Source organism: Asparagus officinalis, chromosome 8, assembly GCF_001876935.1.
Source record: "Asparagus officinalis chromosome 8, Aspof.V1, whole genome shotgun sequence".
Classification (NCBI taxonomy): Eukaryota; Viridiplantae; Streptophyta; class Magnoliopsida; order Asparagales; family Asparagaceae; genus Asparagus; species Asparagus officinalis.
The window spans coordinates 39532150-39549572 of record NC_033801.1 but is presented as its reverse complement, the minus strand read 5'-3'; positions in this window follow the sequence as shown (position 1 = coordinate 39549572).

Sequence of the window (17423 nt, the reverse complement as noted above, 5' to 3'; positions counted from 1 at the left end):
TGCTTAATACAAGCTAGAACTAGTGGGATAGAAGCTAGAACTAACGTGGAATCTAGAATTAACAACTTAGTATGAAAAAACGCGGGCTGTGTTTAGAACTAGCAAGATGTGGGCTCGAACTGGCTGTATACAAGGTAGAACTAGTGGGATAGAAGCTAGAACTAATGTGGAAAACAGAAATAAGAACTTAGCATGTAAAAAACTAGGGTTGGGTTTAGAACTAACAAGATGTGGGCTAGAACTGGCTGAATACAAGCTAGAACTAGTGGAATAGAAGCTAGAACTAACGTGGAACATAGAAATAAGAAATTAGCATGAAAAAACTAGGGCTCGGTTTAGAACTAGCAAGATGTGGGCTATAACTGGCTGTATACAAGCTAGAACTAGTGGGATAGAAGCTACAACTAACATGGAACCCAGAATTAATAACTTATCATGAGAAAATAAGGGCTGGGTTTAGAACTAGCAAGATGTGGGCTAGAACTGGCTGTAACAAGCTAGAACTAGTGGGATAGAAGCTAGAACTAACGTGGAATACAGAAATAAGAAATTAGCATGAAAAAACTAGGGCTCGGTTTAGAACTAGCAAGATGTGGGCTAGAACTGGCAGTATACAAGCTAGAACTGGTGGGATAGAAGCTAGAACTAACGTGGAACCCAGAATTAATAACTTAGCATGAAAAAACGAGGGCTGGGTTTCGAACTAGCAAAATGTGGGTCAGAACTAGCTGAATACAAGCTAGAACTAATGGGATAGAAGCTAGAACTAAGGTGGAACACAGAATTAACAACTTAGCATGAAAAAACACGGGCTGTGTTTAGAACTAGCAAGATATGGGCTAGAAATGGTTGTATACAAGCTAGAACTAGTGGGATAGAAGCTAGAACTAACGTGGAACACAGAAATAAGAACTTAGCATGTAAAAAACTAGGTCAGGGTTAAGAACTAGCAAGATGTGGGCTAGAACTGACTGAATACAAGCTAGAACTAGTGTGATAGAAGCTAGAACTAACATGGAACACAGAAATAAGAAATTAGCATGAAAAAACTAGGGCTCGGTTTAGAACTAGCAAGATGTCGGCTAGAAAAGGTTGTATACAAGCTAGAACTAGTAGGATAGAAGCTAGAACTAACGTGGAACCCAGAATTAACAACTTATCATGAAAAAACGAGGGCTGGGTTTAGAACTAGCAAGATGTGGGCTAGAACTGGCTGTATACAAGGTAGAACTAGTGGGATAGAAGCTAGAACTAATGTGGAACACAGAAATAACAACTTATCATGAAAAAAACTAGGGCTCGGTTTAGAACTAGAAAGATGTGGGCTAGAACTGGCTTTGTACAAGCTTGAACTGGTGGGATAGAAGCTAGAACTAACATGGAACCCAGAATTAGCAAATTAGCATGAAAAAAATGAGGGCTGGGTTTAGAACTAGCAAGATGTAGGCTAGAACTAGCTGTATACAAGCTAAAACTAGTGTGATAGAACCTAGAACTAATGTGGAAGCCAGAACTAACAACTTAGCATGAAAAAAAAGCGGGCTGAGTTTAGAACTAGCAAGATGTGGGCTAGAACTGGATGTATACAAGCTAGAACTAGTGAGATAGAAGCTAGAACTAACATGGAACACATAAATAACAAATTAGCATGTAAAAAACACGGGCTGGGTTTAGAACTAATAAGATGTGAGTTAGAACTAGCTGTATATAAGCTAGAACTAGTAGGATAGAAGCTAGAACTAACGTGGAACACAGAAATAACAAATTAGCATGAAAAAAACTAGGGCTGGGTTTAGAACTAGCAAGATGTGGGCTAGAACTGGCTGTATACAAGCTAGAACTAGTGGGATAGAAGCTAGAACTAACGTGGAACCCAGAATTAACAACTTATCATTGTTAGACCCTAGAGGGGAGGGGGGTGATTAGGGTCTTATGCTAATCTAATCCGATTATATGCCAATTAAAACTAATTAACAAGTTATCCTAGCAAGTATGAAATATAACAACTATATAAGCTAGGATAATTTATATGATGAAATATATATATGCAAGGATATATAAACTAACACAAGATGATATATCCTATCAATATGATATATGTATATGCAAGGATATAAAACTAACACAAGGGGTAAACAATATGAACTAGATAGTGGATCATATAAATAATAAGCTAATGACAATGGAGACAAGAAATAAAAACACAAGTATAAATAATCGCCAAAGCACACTCAAACACAAGATATGATCACGGAGTTCGGACCTTCCGTCCTACGTCTCCGCTCCCCACTACCGGGGAGAAATCAACTATCACAACCGGGTTTTTTACGTTCACCCGAATAACGTTTACACCTCACAGTGTCGGTTTTCAATGCTCACCGAACAACGTTCACTCCTCACAATCGGTTTTCTAGTTCACCGAAAACTTCACCACACACTCGGTTTCTAGCCCACCGAAAACCTTACAACACTCACAATGTAACAAATATAAATTTATTCTCTACAATAGATGATAACTCAATTAAGCACAACTCAATGTTACAATATCTCACAACCCTAATATACTATGTATGCAAATACAATAAGCTCATGTGGGTGTGTGTAACAATGAGATTCAATAAAAACTTAACTTAATAAGAACTAGCAATAAGATTGATATGAAATACAATAGTAGAAATGCTAGGAAATAGAGTTAAAGAAACTTCTCTAAAAACACAAAGAGAGGATGATGAAATGTTGAAGATGAACTCTTCAATAGTTAATGTAGACTCCTCTTTGTAACAGCAAACCCAAAACAAACTTAAACCAAAACTAAACAAGCTCAAACCCTTGTTTAAAACCTTGTTTAAAAACTTCTTAGATGTATTAAAAGAGAGCAGCAATAGGGTATTTATACCCATTCAAAATCTCAGCCAAAACCCCTAAGTAAAAGTCCAAAAAGTCTCAGAAAAAATTAGCTCAGAAAATAGCCGTTAGGGAACCAACAGTCACATTGGCGGTCGACCGGAAATTCTCGCGGTCGACCGGAAATTCTCGCGGTCGACCGCGATCCAGGTTCCAAACGGAGAAAACGCACAGAGACTTATTCGGTCGATCGGTGCGGTCGACCGATGGAAATTTCGAGCACTAGGTTGACCGCACCGGTCGACCGACAAACTCTCTGCTTCCCACTGTCGACTGAACATATGAGCGGTCGACCGGTGCGGTCGACCGATAACTGATACTACAGAAAACTGGTTCTGAAGGCTAATTTTTAAGACTTTGGAAAATTGTTAAAAATAACAAATGAAGTCCAAAAATAATAAAACTTTGGGAAATATATATAAACATGTAAATGAACATGATACAAAAAGAATTTTCCAAATTGCATTTCCCATTTGTGAAAAATCATCATTTTGCAAAATAGTTCAAAACACAAAAATGTAAACATGTGAATTTTGATATTTTGGCTAAACCATGTTTTGAAACTTTGCACAATGATTATATAGACTTAATAAAATATGTATATAATTATTGTTAAGTCCAAAAACTAAGAATATAGAATTTTTTAAAAATTGCATATTCTATGCAATGTTTTCAAAAACACAATAGTAAATATGAAATATGTGATTTCATATTCTAAACTAAATTACCCAAGCTAGATCTTGATCTTCAATAAGCTCGACTTGGTACACTTGCGGATGAAGCTGAACTTGGATCTTGAACTAGAATTGCATAAGCTTCACCGACATTCCACCAACCTCCTTTGAATATGATCGTTGAAGCTCTATTCCATCCATCATCCAACAACTGTTGTTTGTCTAGAATAAATACGAAAACACAAACACTAGACAAACAACATTAGTTGTAAATTGTTTGTTAAACATCATCAAAACAAGAAGGCCAACAATCTCCCCCTTTTTGATAATGATAAAAAATTTACAAAAAGGATATATGCATGAAAGGAAATGAACGTACAATGTATAATATATCATGCATATAAACAAGAAAGAATATACTCACAATATTTCTCCCCCTTTAACAACATCAAAAAGGGGTGACAACATCAAAATGGGACAAAAAGAATAACAGAGCAAAAGCTCCCCCTATCAATAAGCATGAGTGAGTATAAAAACAAACATAGAATGGGAATAGCTCCCCCTATCAAAATGCCATATAAAATATATGCAATAAAGATCAAGGCAAAATATGTGAGCAAGCATACATGAATATGCTAAATGTCACTCACATACAAAAAGATAACGAGAACACATATAAATATGTCAATATGAAAATAGTGTCTCATTAACACAAAAAATATAAAAACCATATAAAAGAATAGATTTATGAAATCAAAAGAAGAGGAACATGAGAATCATGCAAAAAGTTTTCAAATGAAAACGAATCAACCAAAAAAATCATAAATCAAAATTCAAATCATAAAACCAAATCATCATTGATTTTCAAAAATCAAGAGAGGTAATTATATCTAGCTCTTGAGCTAGTATCAACCCATATAAATATTTAGCACCCGGTAAACAAGATTTGGGAATAAACACCCAATAAATCCGGAGAGTTATATAAGTACAAACCTCTCATCAAAACAAAACCAATAATCATGAAAACAAAAGAATTTGATCAATAAAAAAATTGTTTTCATGTTCAAAAGTTTAAAGTATAATTTTTCAACACCAAAAAAAAATAAAAACACTAAAATTTTTGATTTAAAATTTAAGTTTGTTTTGGTACCCAAAAACTCTTGGTACCAAAAGATTTAGGGATATGACCCCTATCATTAAAGCTCAAAGCCCTAGGGTTATGAACCCTCTTGGGCATATGTGGTGCACGGGATCGGTCATAGCAATAATCACTCAAATGACCCTTCCGATTGCAATATGTACAATGGAAAGGAAGCATTTGCTTATGTTGACCATTAAAAGGTGCACGTGGAACATTTGCAAACAAAGGTAAATTATTTGAAGCTTTTTGCAAATGTAAAACATTATCAAAACAAAACTTTCCTAAGTGGCCAAATCTACCACAAACATTACATTTATAAACATGTGGTCTACTAGAAACATTTGGCAAATGAGATTTATTTTTCAAATCAAAACAATATTTGGCCAAATGACCAAAACGACCACAAATATCACATTTAAACACATGAGCATGCTTATGATGAACATGATGAGTATGTGCATGTGTATGTGATGAAGAAGCTAGATGAGATGCACAAGGAGCATTAAAATTCTTATGTTTGTGTGCATCATAACAAAACTTAGCTAAATGACCTTGACGGCCGCAAATAGAACACTTATAAGTTTTGCTATACATGTGTGCAGCTATATATGTGTGCATGATGAGTGGATGATTTTTTAGACTTGGCACACATATTCATAAGCCTCTTATGATTATCAAAGCATATTTTCAAAGTTGAATCTAAAGATAAAATGCATTTTTTCATAAGATTCAAGTCTTCATTTTTAGGCACATATGCACTTTTAGAAGTAGAACATAAATAGTTATTTATAAAAGAAGCTGTATTATTTTTTATGTTCTCTACTTCTAACATGGCATTATCTTTCTCATGAGTTAACTTACCAAAGTTTGAAATTAAAGAATCATGATCCAATTTTAATTTTTCATTATTTTCTTTAAGGATCATATTCTCATTAGAAATAGTATCAAACTTAGAAGCTAAAGACTCATGATCGGATTTTAAAATTTCATGCTTGCTTTTAAGATTAATGAAATCATTTTGTAATTTGTTAAAGGCATGCAATAATTTTTCACTAGCACAAGCAAGTTCATCATTAGGTAAATCATTAATAGATTCGAACTCGCAAACCTCACTAGGGCTATCGCCTAGTGCACGTGTGCATGAAGCTCCATATGAACTTGAAGCGGGATCCTCCAAAGCTTGTCGGATCGCCTCCAAGTCTCCTTGATGCGCTTCTATGAATTTCCATAATGTATAAGCGCTATCAAAAGAATCAAGCTTGTTAGACATAAATGAATCAAATGCATTTAATAAAAATTCTAACATAACCTTGTTCATAATAAACATCTTTTTATCATGTTTGCTCCACTTGGATTTCTCCAACGTGGGCACAATATAAGCACAATCAATGATTTCCCATAAATCGATATTTTTAGATTGAACAAATATTTTGAATCTAAAACACCATTGAGCATAAGGGAAAGCATTGAATTTAGGAGCAATACTAGAATCATAGCCTAAACAAGATGCATCATTCATATCCATAATTTGATCATAGCCTAAATAAGATGCATCATTCATATCCATAATTTGTAAAAATATGCAAGCAAGATACAAATGCAATCAAAACAAGATTAGCACAAAAGATAACTTGGATCTTTAACTCAAGGCGATTAGACCTTAAATCAAAGAGCACCAAGCTCTGATACCAATTGTTAGACCCTAGAGGGGGTGATTAGGGTCTTATGCTAATCTAATCCGATTATATACCAATTAAAACTAATTAACAACTATATAAGCTAGGATAAGCAATATGAACAATGAGATATATCCTATATGATGAATATATATATGCAAGGATATATAAACTAACACAAGATGATATATCCTATCAAAGAGATATACAATATGATATATGTATATGCAAGGATATAAAACTAACACAAGGGGTAAACAATATGAACTAGATAGTGGATCATATAAATAATGAGCTAATGACAATGGCGACAAGAAATATAAACACAGGTATAAATAAACGCCAAAGCACACTCAAACACAAGATATGATCACGGGGTTCGGACCTTCCATCCTACATCTCCGCTCCCCACTCCCGGGGAGAAATCCACTATCACAACCGGGTTTTCTACGTTCACCCGAATAACGTTTATACCTCACAGTGTCGGTTTTCAACGCTCACCGAACAACGTTCACTCCTCACAATCGGGTTTCTAGTTCATCGAAAACTTCACCACACACTCGGTTTCTTGCTCACCGAAAACCTTACAACACTCACAATGTAACAAATATAAATTTGTTCTCTACAATAGATGAGAACTCAATTAAGCACAACTCAATGTTACAATCCCTCACAACCCTAATATACTATGTATGCAAATACAATAAGCTATTAAGCACAACTCAATGTTACAATCCCTCACAACCCTAATATACTATGTATGCAAATACAATAAGCTCATATAGGTGTGTGTAATAATGAGATTCAATAAAAACTTAACTCAATAAGAACTAGCAATAAGATTGATATGAAATACAATAGTAGAAATGCTAGGAAATAGAGTTAAGGAAACTTCTCTAAAAACACAAAGAGAGAATGATGAAATGTTGAAGATGAACTCTTCAATAGTTGATGTAGACTCCTTTTTGTAACAGCAAACCCAAAACAAACTTAAACCAAAACTAAACAAGCTTAAACCCTTGTTTAAAACCTTGTTTAAGTACTTCTTAGATGTATTAAAAGAGAGCAGCAATAGGGTATTTATACCCATTCAAAATCTCAGCCAAAACCCCTAAGTAAAAGTCCAAAAAGCCCTAGAAAAAATTAGCTCAGAAAATAGCCGTTAGGGAACCAACGGTCACATTGGCGGTCGACCGAAAATTCTCACGGTCGACCGCGATCCAGGTTTCAAATCGAACTATCGGTCGACCGCACCGGTCGACCGACAAACTCTCTGCTGCCCACTATCGACTGAACATATGAGCGGTCGACCAGTGCGGTCGACCGATAACTGATACTACAGAAAACTGGTTCTAAAGGCTGATTTTTGATATTTTGGAAAATTGTTAAAAATAACAAATGAAGTCCAAAAATAATAAAACTTTGGGAAATATATATAAACATGTAAATGAACATGTTACAAAAAGAATTTTCCAAATTGCATTTTTCATTTGTGAAAAATCATCATTTTGCAAAATAGTTCAAAACACGAAAATGTAAACATGTGAATTTTGATATTTTGGCTAAACCATGTTTTGAAACTTTGCATAATGATTATATAGACTTAATAAAATATGTATATGATTATTGTTAAGTCCAAAAACTAAGAATATAAAATTTTCACAAAATTGCATATTCTATGCAATGTTTTCAAAAACACAATAGTAAATATAAAATATGTGATGACATAGATGAGTTAAAAGCATTTAACAAATATTCTAACAAAATGTTGTTCATAGTAAACATGCGATGATCATTTTTATTCCACTTGGATTTCTCCAAAATGGGCACAATATAAGCATCATCTATAATTTTCCATAAATCAAAATGTTTAGATCTAACAAATAGTTTAAATCTAACACACCATTGGGCATAGGGGAAATTGTCTAATTTAGGAGCAACACTAGAATCATAGCCTAAACAAGATGCATCATTCATATTCATAATTTGTAAAAATATGCAAGCAAGATGCAAATGCAATCAAAACAAGATTAGCACAAAAATATAACTTGGATCTTTAACTCAAGGCGATTAGACCTTAAATCAAAGAGCACCAAGCTCTGATACCAATTGTTAGACCCTAGAGGGGGGGTGATTAGGGTCTTATGCTAATCTAATCCGATTAAATGCCAATTAAAACTAATTAATAAGTTATCCTAGCAAGTATAAAATACAACAAGATACGTAAGCTAGGATAAGCAATATGAACAAATGAATATATCCTATCAATGAGATATTACAAATATATGAGCAAGGATATATGAACTAACACAAGGGTAAAATAAACAATCTACACAAGTGATAGGGTAATATGATGAGCAATACACAAAGGCGATATAAGATATGAAAACAAGAATAAGAACGCCAATGCAATCACAAACAAAATGATATGTTTACGAGGTTCGGTCCCCACGACCTACGTCCCCGCTCCTCACCTCGAGGAGATCTCCACTATCACAACCGGGTTTTCTACGTTCACCCGAACAACGTTTACACCTCACAATACAATCACTATGTAATCACACCTCACACACTAAGTGTTGGTCCTAGCCCGTGTCCTCCTCCTCAAGTGCTCGGTTACAACCTCTCCCTAGGCACGTCAACCGACGCCACTCCTCTTGGATTCGACCCCGTCTCTCACCACACACTTCTCTCGGTGTACAAGTGTATTACAAGTGAATCCTCACAATAAGCACAATATAAATCAAATGATTTGTTCTCTAAACAAGGTGAGAACTCAATTAAGCACAACTCTAAGTCACTAATCTCACAACCCAAAATTATACTATGAATGTAAATACAATAAGCTCAATAGGTTGTGTGTGAACAAAGAGATAAAACAATATAAACTCAATATGAAATCTAGCTTATGAAATTAAGAACAAACTTATAAAATGCTAGAATTGAGTTTAAGAAAACTTCTCTATAGATGACAAGAGAGAGGGAGAAGAATGAATGCTCAAACACCAAGGATGATCTCCACTTGCTCTTGTGAAATTTGCTTCACAAACCAAACTCTTGTAGATGCTTAAAAGTTTTTTAAACAAACACTAAAACCTTAAACAAAACTCTTCAAACTTGTTTTTAAAACTCTCTTGGATGGCTTGAAAAGATGACAGCAATGGGGTATTTATACCCACTCCAAAACTCAGCCAAAACCCCAAGCAAAAGTCCAAAAAAGCCCCAGAAAAATCAGCTCAGAAAATAGCCGTTGGAGTGCAACGGATCTATTGTCGGTCGACCGAAAATTCTGTCGGTCGACCGATGAGAGCCAAAACACGAAGAAAACTTTCTGGACTAACGTCGGTCGACCGGAAATTCTGTCGGTCGACCGGTGCGGTCGACCGAAAACTGATATGAAAACTGTTTATCTGATTTTGAAATGCTGTTTAAAAATATCAAATAAATTCAGAAAAATGTAAAACTTTGGGGAATGATTGTAGACATGATAATACACATGCTACAAAAACTGGTTTTCTAAAAAGACTTCCCAAATGAGAAATACCATCATTTTACAAAATAGTCCAAAACATGAAAATGTAAACATATGAATCTTGACATTTTAGCTTAACCATGTTTTGAAACATTACAAAATGATTTTGTAGACTTAATAAAAGATGTATATGATTATTGTTAAGTCTATAAACCAAGAAAACAATATTTTCACAAATACAATAGAAAGTAAAACGTATGAGTATGTATATGAAAATATATTTGTTTCATATCTATGAAATTAAACCAAAACAACTTATCCACATAGAAAACAAGCATGTATACACATTTTTTGGAATTTATTTGTAAAAACTTTGTTTGTGGATAAAACTAAAAACCAAGATGTATATGTATATAACTATATATATATATATACTAAGAAACTAATAAATGTGTGTGTGAATATAATATTGAGCTTAGAGTATATAACACACATAATATAAACCTATACTAAATATACCCAAGCTTGATCTTGATCTTCATTGAAGCTCAACTTGGTACACATGCGGATGAAGCTTGAACTTGATCTTTAACTTTGAATTTGCAAGGCTTCACCGACATTCCGCCAACCTCCTTTGGATATCATCGTTGAAGTGCTATTCCATCCATCCTCCAACTACGTTGTTTGTCTACAATAAATACAAAAACACAAATACTAGACAAACAACATTAGTGGTAAATTGTTTGTTAAACATCATCAAAACAAGAAGGCCAACAATCATGAAAAAACAAGGACTGGGTTTAGAACTAGCAAGATGTGGGCTAAAACTGGCTGTATACAAACTAGAACTAGTGGAATAGAAGCTAGAACTAACGTGGAATACAAAAATAACAACTTATCATAAAAAAAAGCGGGCTGGGTATAGAGCTAGAAAGATGTGGGCTAGAACTGGCTGTATATAAGCTAGAACTAGTGGGATAGAAACTAGAACTAACGTGAAACCCAGAATTAACAACTTAGCATGAAAAAAACAAGGGTTTGGGTTTAGAACTAGCAAGATGTGGGCTAGAACTAGCTGAATACAAACTAGAACTAGTGGGATAGAAGCTAGAACTAATGTGGAATCCAGAATTAACAACTTAGCATCGAAAAACGTGATTGTGTTTAGAACTAGCAAGATATGGGCTAGAACTGGCTGTATACAAGCTAGAACTAGTGGGATAGAAGCTAGAACTAATGTGGAACACAGAAATAAGAATTTAGCATGTAAAAAACTAGGGCTGAGTTTAGAACTAGAAAGATGTGGGCTAGAACTGGCTGAATACAAGCTAGAACTAGTGGGATAGAAGCTAGAACTAATGTGGAACACATAAATAAGAAATTAGCATGAAAAAACTAGGGCTCGGTTTAGAACTAGCAAGATGTGGGCTAGAACTGACTGTATACAAGCTAGAACTGGTGGGATAGAAGCTAGAACTAACGTGGAACCCAGAATTAACAACTTATCATGAAAAAAATGAGGGCTGGGTTTAGAACTAGCAAGATGTGGGCTAGAACTGGTTGTATACAAGCTAGAACTAGTGGGATAGAAGCTAGAACAAACGTGGAACACAGAAATAATAACTTATCATGAAAAAAAGAGGGCTGGGTATAAAACTAGCAAGATGTGGGCTAGAACTGGCTGTATACAAGCTAGAACTAGTGGGATAGAAGCTAAAACTAACGTGAAACACAGAATTAACAACTTAGCATGAAAAAAACGAGGGCTGGGTTTAGAACTTGCAAGAAGTGGGCTAGAACTTGCTGAATACAAGCTAGAACTAGTGGGATAGAAGCTAGAACTAACGTGGAATCTAGAATTAACAACTTATCATGAAAAAACGCGGGCTGTGTTTAGAACTAGCAAGATGTGGGCTCGAACTGGCTGTATATAAGCTAGAAATAGTAGGATAGAAGCTAGAACTAATGTGGAACACAGAAATAAGAACTTAGCATGTAAAAAACTAGGGTTGAGTTTAGAACTAACAAGATGTGGGCTAGAACTGGCTAAATACAAGCTAGAACTAGTGGAATAGAAGCTAGAACTAACGTGGAACATAGAAATAAGAAATTAGCATGAAAAAACTAGGGCTCAGTCTAGAACTAGCAAGATGTGAGCTATAACTGGCTGTATACAAGCTAGAACTAGTGGGATAGAAGCTAGAACTAACAAGGAACCCATAATTAATAACTTATCTTGAGAAAACAAGGGCTGGGTTTAGAACTAGCAAGATGTGGGCTAGAACTGGCTGTATACAAGATAGAACTAGTGGGATAGAAGCTAGAACTAACGTGGAACACAGAAATAACAACTTATCATGAAAAAAAGCAGGCTGGGTATAGAACTAGCAAGATGTGGGCTAGAACTTGCTGTATACAAGCTAGAACTTGTTGGATAGAAGCTAGAACTAACATGGAACACAGAAATAAGGAATTAGCATGATAAAAACTAGGGCTCAGTTTAGAACTAGCAAGATGTGGGCTAGAACTGGCTGTATACAAGCTAGAACTGGTGAGATAGAAGCTAGAACTAACGTCGAACCCAGAATTAATAACTTAGCATGAAAAAAACGAGGGCTGAGTTTAAAACTAGCAAGATGTGGGCTAGAACTAGCTGTATACAAGCTAGAACTGGTGGGATAGAAGCTAGAACTAATGTAAAACACAGAAATAACAACTTAGCATGAAAAAACACGGGCTGGGTTTAGAACTAGCAAGATGTGAGTTAGAACTAGCTGTATACAAGCTAGAACTAGTGAGATAGAAGCTAGAACTAACGTGGAACACAGAAATAACAAATTAGCCTGTAAAAAACAAGGGCAGGGTTTAGAACTAGCAAGATGTGGACTAGAACTGGCTGTATACAAGCTAGAACTGGTGAGATAGAAGCTAGAAATAACATGGAACCCAGAAATAACAACTTAGCATGTAAAAAATGTGGGCTGGTTTTAGAACTAGCAAGATGTGGGCTAGAACTAGCTGTATTCAAGCTAGAACTAGTGGGATAGAAGCTAGAATTAACGTAGAAGCTTGGAATTAAAAGTTTTCGTGTTAAAAACATGGGCTGGGTTTAGAACTTGCAAGGTTTGTGTTAGAACTTGCTATATACAAAATAGAACTAGGGTAATACAAGTTAGAACTGACGTGGAAGTTAGAATTTACAATTTTGCATTAAAAACAATGGCTGGGTATAGAACTAGCAAGGTGCGTGCTAGAGTTGGTTGTATACAAGTTAGAACTGGGTAAAAGAAGCTTATTCTTGTTATTTATAATTTCGTCATAGTTCTATCTTTGTAAGTGATAGTTCTAGGAGGAATTTTTATTTCTGGCTCATTTTGAGCGCGTCTTCCAAAGGAAATAATATCTCATCACTGCCTTTAGACACACCAGATATTTGCTCCTTTTCAAGACATGTTCTATCACCCCAATAGCGTTCCCATCATATATTCTCATTTAATATAGTATAGTTTAGTGCTATTTCTCTCGATTCTCATGTCGCCGCCATACCTTCATAACCCATCAACTTCTTCTTCTTCCACCAGCATCGGCGGACCTCTCTAAACCCCTTATTCCAAAACAAACTCTCAAACCTAACCCGCTTCAATCTTTTTTAGTAAACATCAAAGATGGATAAGGATTGCGCCTGTGTACATTGCCATGGGTCAGGGCACCACTCTCGAGATTGTCATCACGGTATTACTGCTCGGACCCCACCAAGGTTGCTTACCATCCCTCCCCCCCCCGCCAGCACCATCAGCATCTCTCTGCTTTCGCCATCTTCAATCTTGAAGCAGGCCGTCCATCCATCCAGGAGCTCAGAGAGATGCTGGCTTATCAATTCAATCTAACATCGTGGCCCCATCAAATAAAAAACGCGACAGGGCATAGCTTCATGGTGCAGTTTCCATCGGACGTCCTACTTGCCCAAGCCATAGAGCTCGGCCTAGTAGACATGGGCACCTTTAGTGGAAGATTTCGCCGTTGGAGGGAAGATCACAGGTTAACAACGGTGCCCTAACCTTTTCTTGTATGGATCCGTCTCTTCAATGTACCATACCACCTCTGGAATTATGAATTCCTATGAACTCTCCTCGCTAGTGTTGGTGAATGCATTAAGTGCTCTAGGGACGTCATAAGCAATACTAACTTCGAAGACTGCAAAGTGCTCCTCAAGGTTAGGGATTTATCTGACATCCCTAAGAGGCTTGGGTTCCGTTACACATCTCCAGTTGACGGAAACATAAAGGAAGGCTACGCCGTCACGCAGGTCCAATGCGGGACGGGTTTGGAGAGGGCTCAGGGATCCACTCGCCTTAACTTAGGGTCACAGCCTGCGCAACCTATTAGTTATGATCCAGAGTTGCAGGAGGTTAGCTGAGACAGTAGGCACATAACTGTGGATAAAGAACAGTGGCTGCGCTTTCTCCAAAACCAATGGATCGGGCCGTCCAATTTGGTGGCGGCTCACCCCACCGTTAATTCTCCTCAGCCAGGAAACACTTCAGGCTCGCAAAGTGGATCATCAAAGTCCAGCTCTCCATCATCCACACGCGGAAAGCGTAAGAGAACTAGTAGTGATAAAGTTTTATCAGATATATACCGCTCAAGCGAGGGAAGCAAAAAATGAGGTTCCAGCTTCTTTCTTCTCCGCAACACCGCATGAAGATAGTTTCTGTCAAATTTTGCTATTGTAATGGAAGGAAACTATTTGGTGATAGTTATAAATCATTGTTAAAAATCGTTGCAAGGTGTGGACGGTGGTTATAAATCGTTGTTAGAAAAGTACTTCACAGTTTAGTGTTTATAAATCATTGTTAATTCTATTTACAATCGTTATACCGAATGATATGTTATTTCTAGATGCTATCGTATTAGTTCTAATTGTTAATTCTATTTACAATCGTTATACCGAATGATATGTTATTTCTAGATGCTATCGTATTAGTTCTATTAGCCCTCGAGCGTGTTATAGTGATATGTTATTTCTAGATGCTATCGTATTAGTTCTATTAGCCCTCGAGCGTGTTATAGCTGCTGCAATTTTTAATTCTGGTTACAATGTTGGTTCTAACCGCTACTTTTTAATACATGCTTCTACGTTAGTTCTAGGTTCTATCCCACTAGTTCTAGCTTGTATACAGTCAGTTCTAGCCCACATCTTGCTAGTTCTATACCCAACCCTCGTTTTTTCATGATAAGTTGTTATTTCTGTGTTCCACGTTAGTTCTAACTTCTATCCCACTAGTTCTAGTTTGTATACAGCCAGTTCTAGCCCACATCTTGCTAGTTCTAAACATTGCCCTCGTTTTTTTCATGCTAAGTTGTTTATTCTAGGTTCTACGTTAGTTCTAGCTTCTATATCACTAGTTCTGGCTTTTATACAGCCAGTTCTAGCCCACATCTTCCCAGTTCTAAACCCAGCCCGCGTTTTTTTCATGCTAAGTTGTTATTTCTGTGTTCCACGTTAGTTCTAGCTTCTATCACACTAATTATAGCTTGTATACAGCCAGTTCTAGCCCACATCTTGCCAGTTCTAAACCCAGCCTGTGTTTTTTCAAGCTAAGTTGTTATTTCTAGGTTTCACGTTAGTTCTAACTTCTATCACACCAGTTCTAGCTTGTATACAGCCAGTTCTAGCCCATATCTAACTAGTTCTAAACCCAGCCCACTTTTTTTCATGCTAAGTTGTTAATTCTGGGTTCCACATTAGTTCTAGCTTCTATCCCACTAGTTCTAGCTTGTATACAGCCAGTTCTAGCCCACATCTAGCTAGTTCTAAACCCAGCGCGTGTTTTTTACATGCTAAATTCTTAGTTTTGGGTTCCATGTTAGTTCTAGCTTCTATCCCACTAGTTCTAGCTTGTATACAGCCAGTTCTAGCCCACATCTTGCTAGTTCTATACCCAGCCCTAGTTTATTTCATGCTAATTTCTTATTTCTGTGTTCCACGTTAGATTTAGCTTCTATCACACTAGTTCTAGCTTGTATACAGCTAGTTCTACCCCACATCTTGCTAGTTCTAAACCCAGCCCGCGTTTTTTTCATGCTAAGTTGTTATTTTTGTGTTCCACGTTAGTTCTAGCTTCTATCCCACAAGTTCTAGCTTGTATACAGTCAGTTCTAGCCCACATCTTGCTAGTTCTATACCCAACCCTAGTTTATTTCATGCTAAGTTGTTATTTCTGTGATCCACGTTAGTTCTAGCTTCAATCACATAAGTTCTAGCTTGTATACAGCCAGTTCTAGCCCATATCTTGCTAGCTCTAAACCCAGCCCGTGTTTTTTACATGCTAAGTTCTTAGTTCTGGGTTCCACGTAAGTTCTAGCTTCTATCCTACTAGTTCTAGCTTGTATACAGTCAGTTCTAGCCCACATCTTGCTAGTTCTATACCCAGCCCTAGTTTATTTCATGCTAAGTTCTTAGTTCTGTGATCCACGTTAGTTCTAGCTTCTATCCCACTAGTTCTAGCTTGTATACAGCCAGTTCTAGCCCACATCTTACTAGTTCTAAATCCAGCCCCCTTTTTAATGCTAAGTTGTTAATTCTGGGTTCCACGTTAGTTCTACCATCTATCCCACTAGTTCTAGCTTGTATACAGCCAGTTCTAGCCCACATATTGCTAGTTCTAAACCCACCCCGTGTTTTTTACATGCTAAGTTCTTAGTTCTGGGTTCCACATTAGTTCTAACATCTATCCCACTAATTCTAGCTTGTATACAGCCAGTTCTAGCCCACATCTTGCTAGTTCTATACACAGCCCTAGTTAATTTCATGCTAAGTTGTTATTTCTGTGATCCACGTTAGTTTTAGCTTCTATCCCACTAGTTCTAGCTTGTATACAGCCAGTTCTAGCACACATCTTGCTAGTTCTAAACTCAGCCCGTGTTTTTTACATGCTAAGTTCTTAGTTCTGGGTTCCACGTTATTTCTAGCTTCTATTCCACTAGTTCTAGCTTGTATACATTCAGTTCTAGTCCACATCTTGCTAGTTCTATACCCAGCCCTAGTTTATTTTATGCTAAGTTCTTAGTTCTGTGATCAACATTAGTTCTAGCTTCTATCCCACTAGTTCTAGCTTGTATACAGCCAGTTCTAGCCCACATCTTGCTAGTTCTAAACCCAGCCCGTTTTTTTATGCTAAGTTAATATTTCTGGGTTCCACGTTAGTTCTAGCTTCTATCCCACTAGTTCTAGCTTGTATTCAGCCAGTTCTAGCCCACATCTTGATAGTTCTATAACCTGCCCTAATATTTCATGCTAATTTCTTATTTCTGTGTTCCACTTTAGTTCTAGCTTTTATGTCACTAGTTTTAGCTTGTATACAGCCAGTTCTAGCCCATATCTTGCTAGTTCTATACCCAGTCCTCATTTTTTCATGATAAGTTGTTATTTCTGTGTTTCACGTCAGTTCTAGCTTCTATCCCACTAATTCTGGCTTGTATACAGCCTGTTCTAGCCCACATCTTGCTAGTTCTAAACCCAGTCCGTGTTTTTTACATGCTAAGTTCTTAGTTTG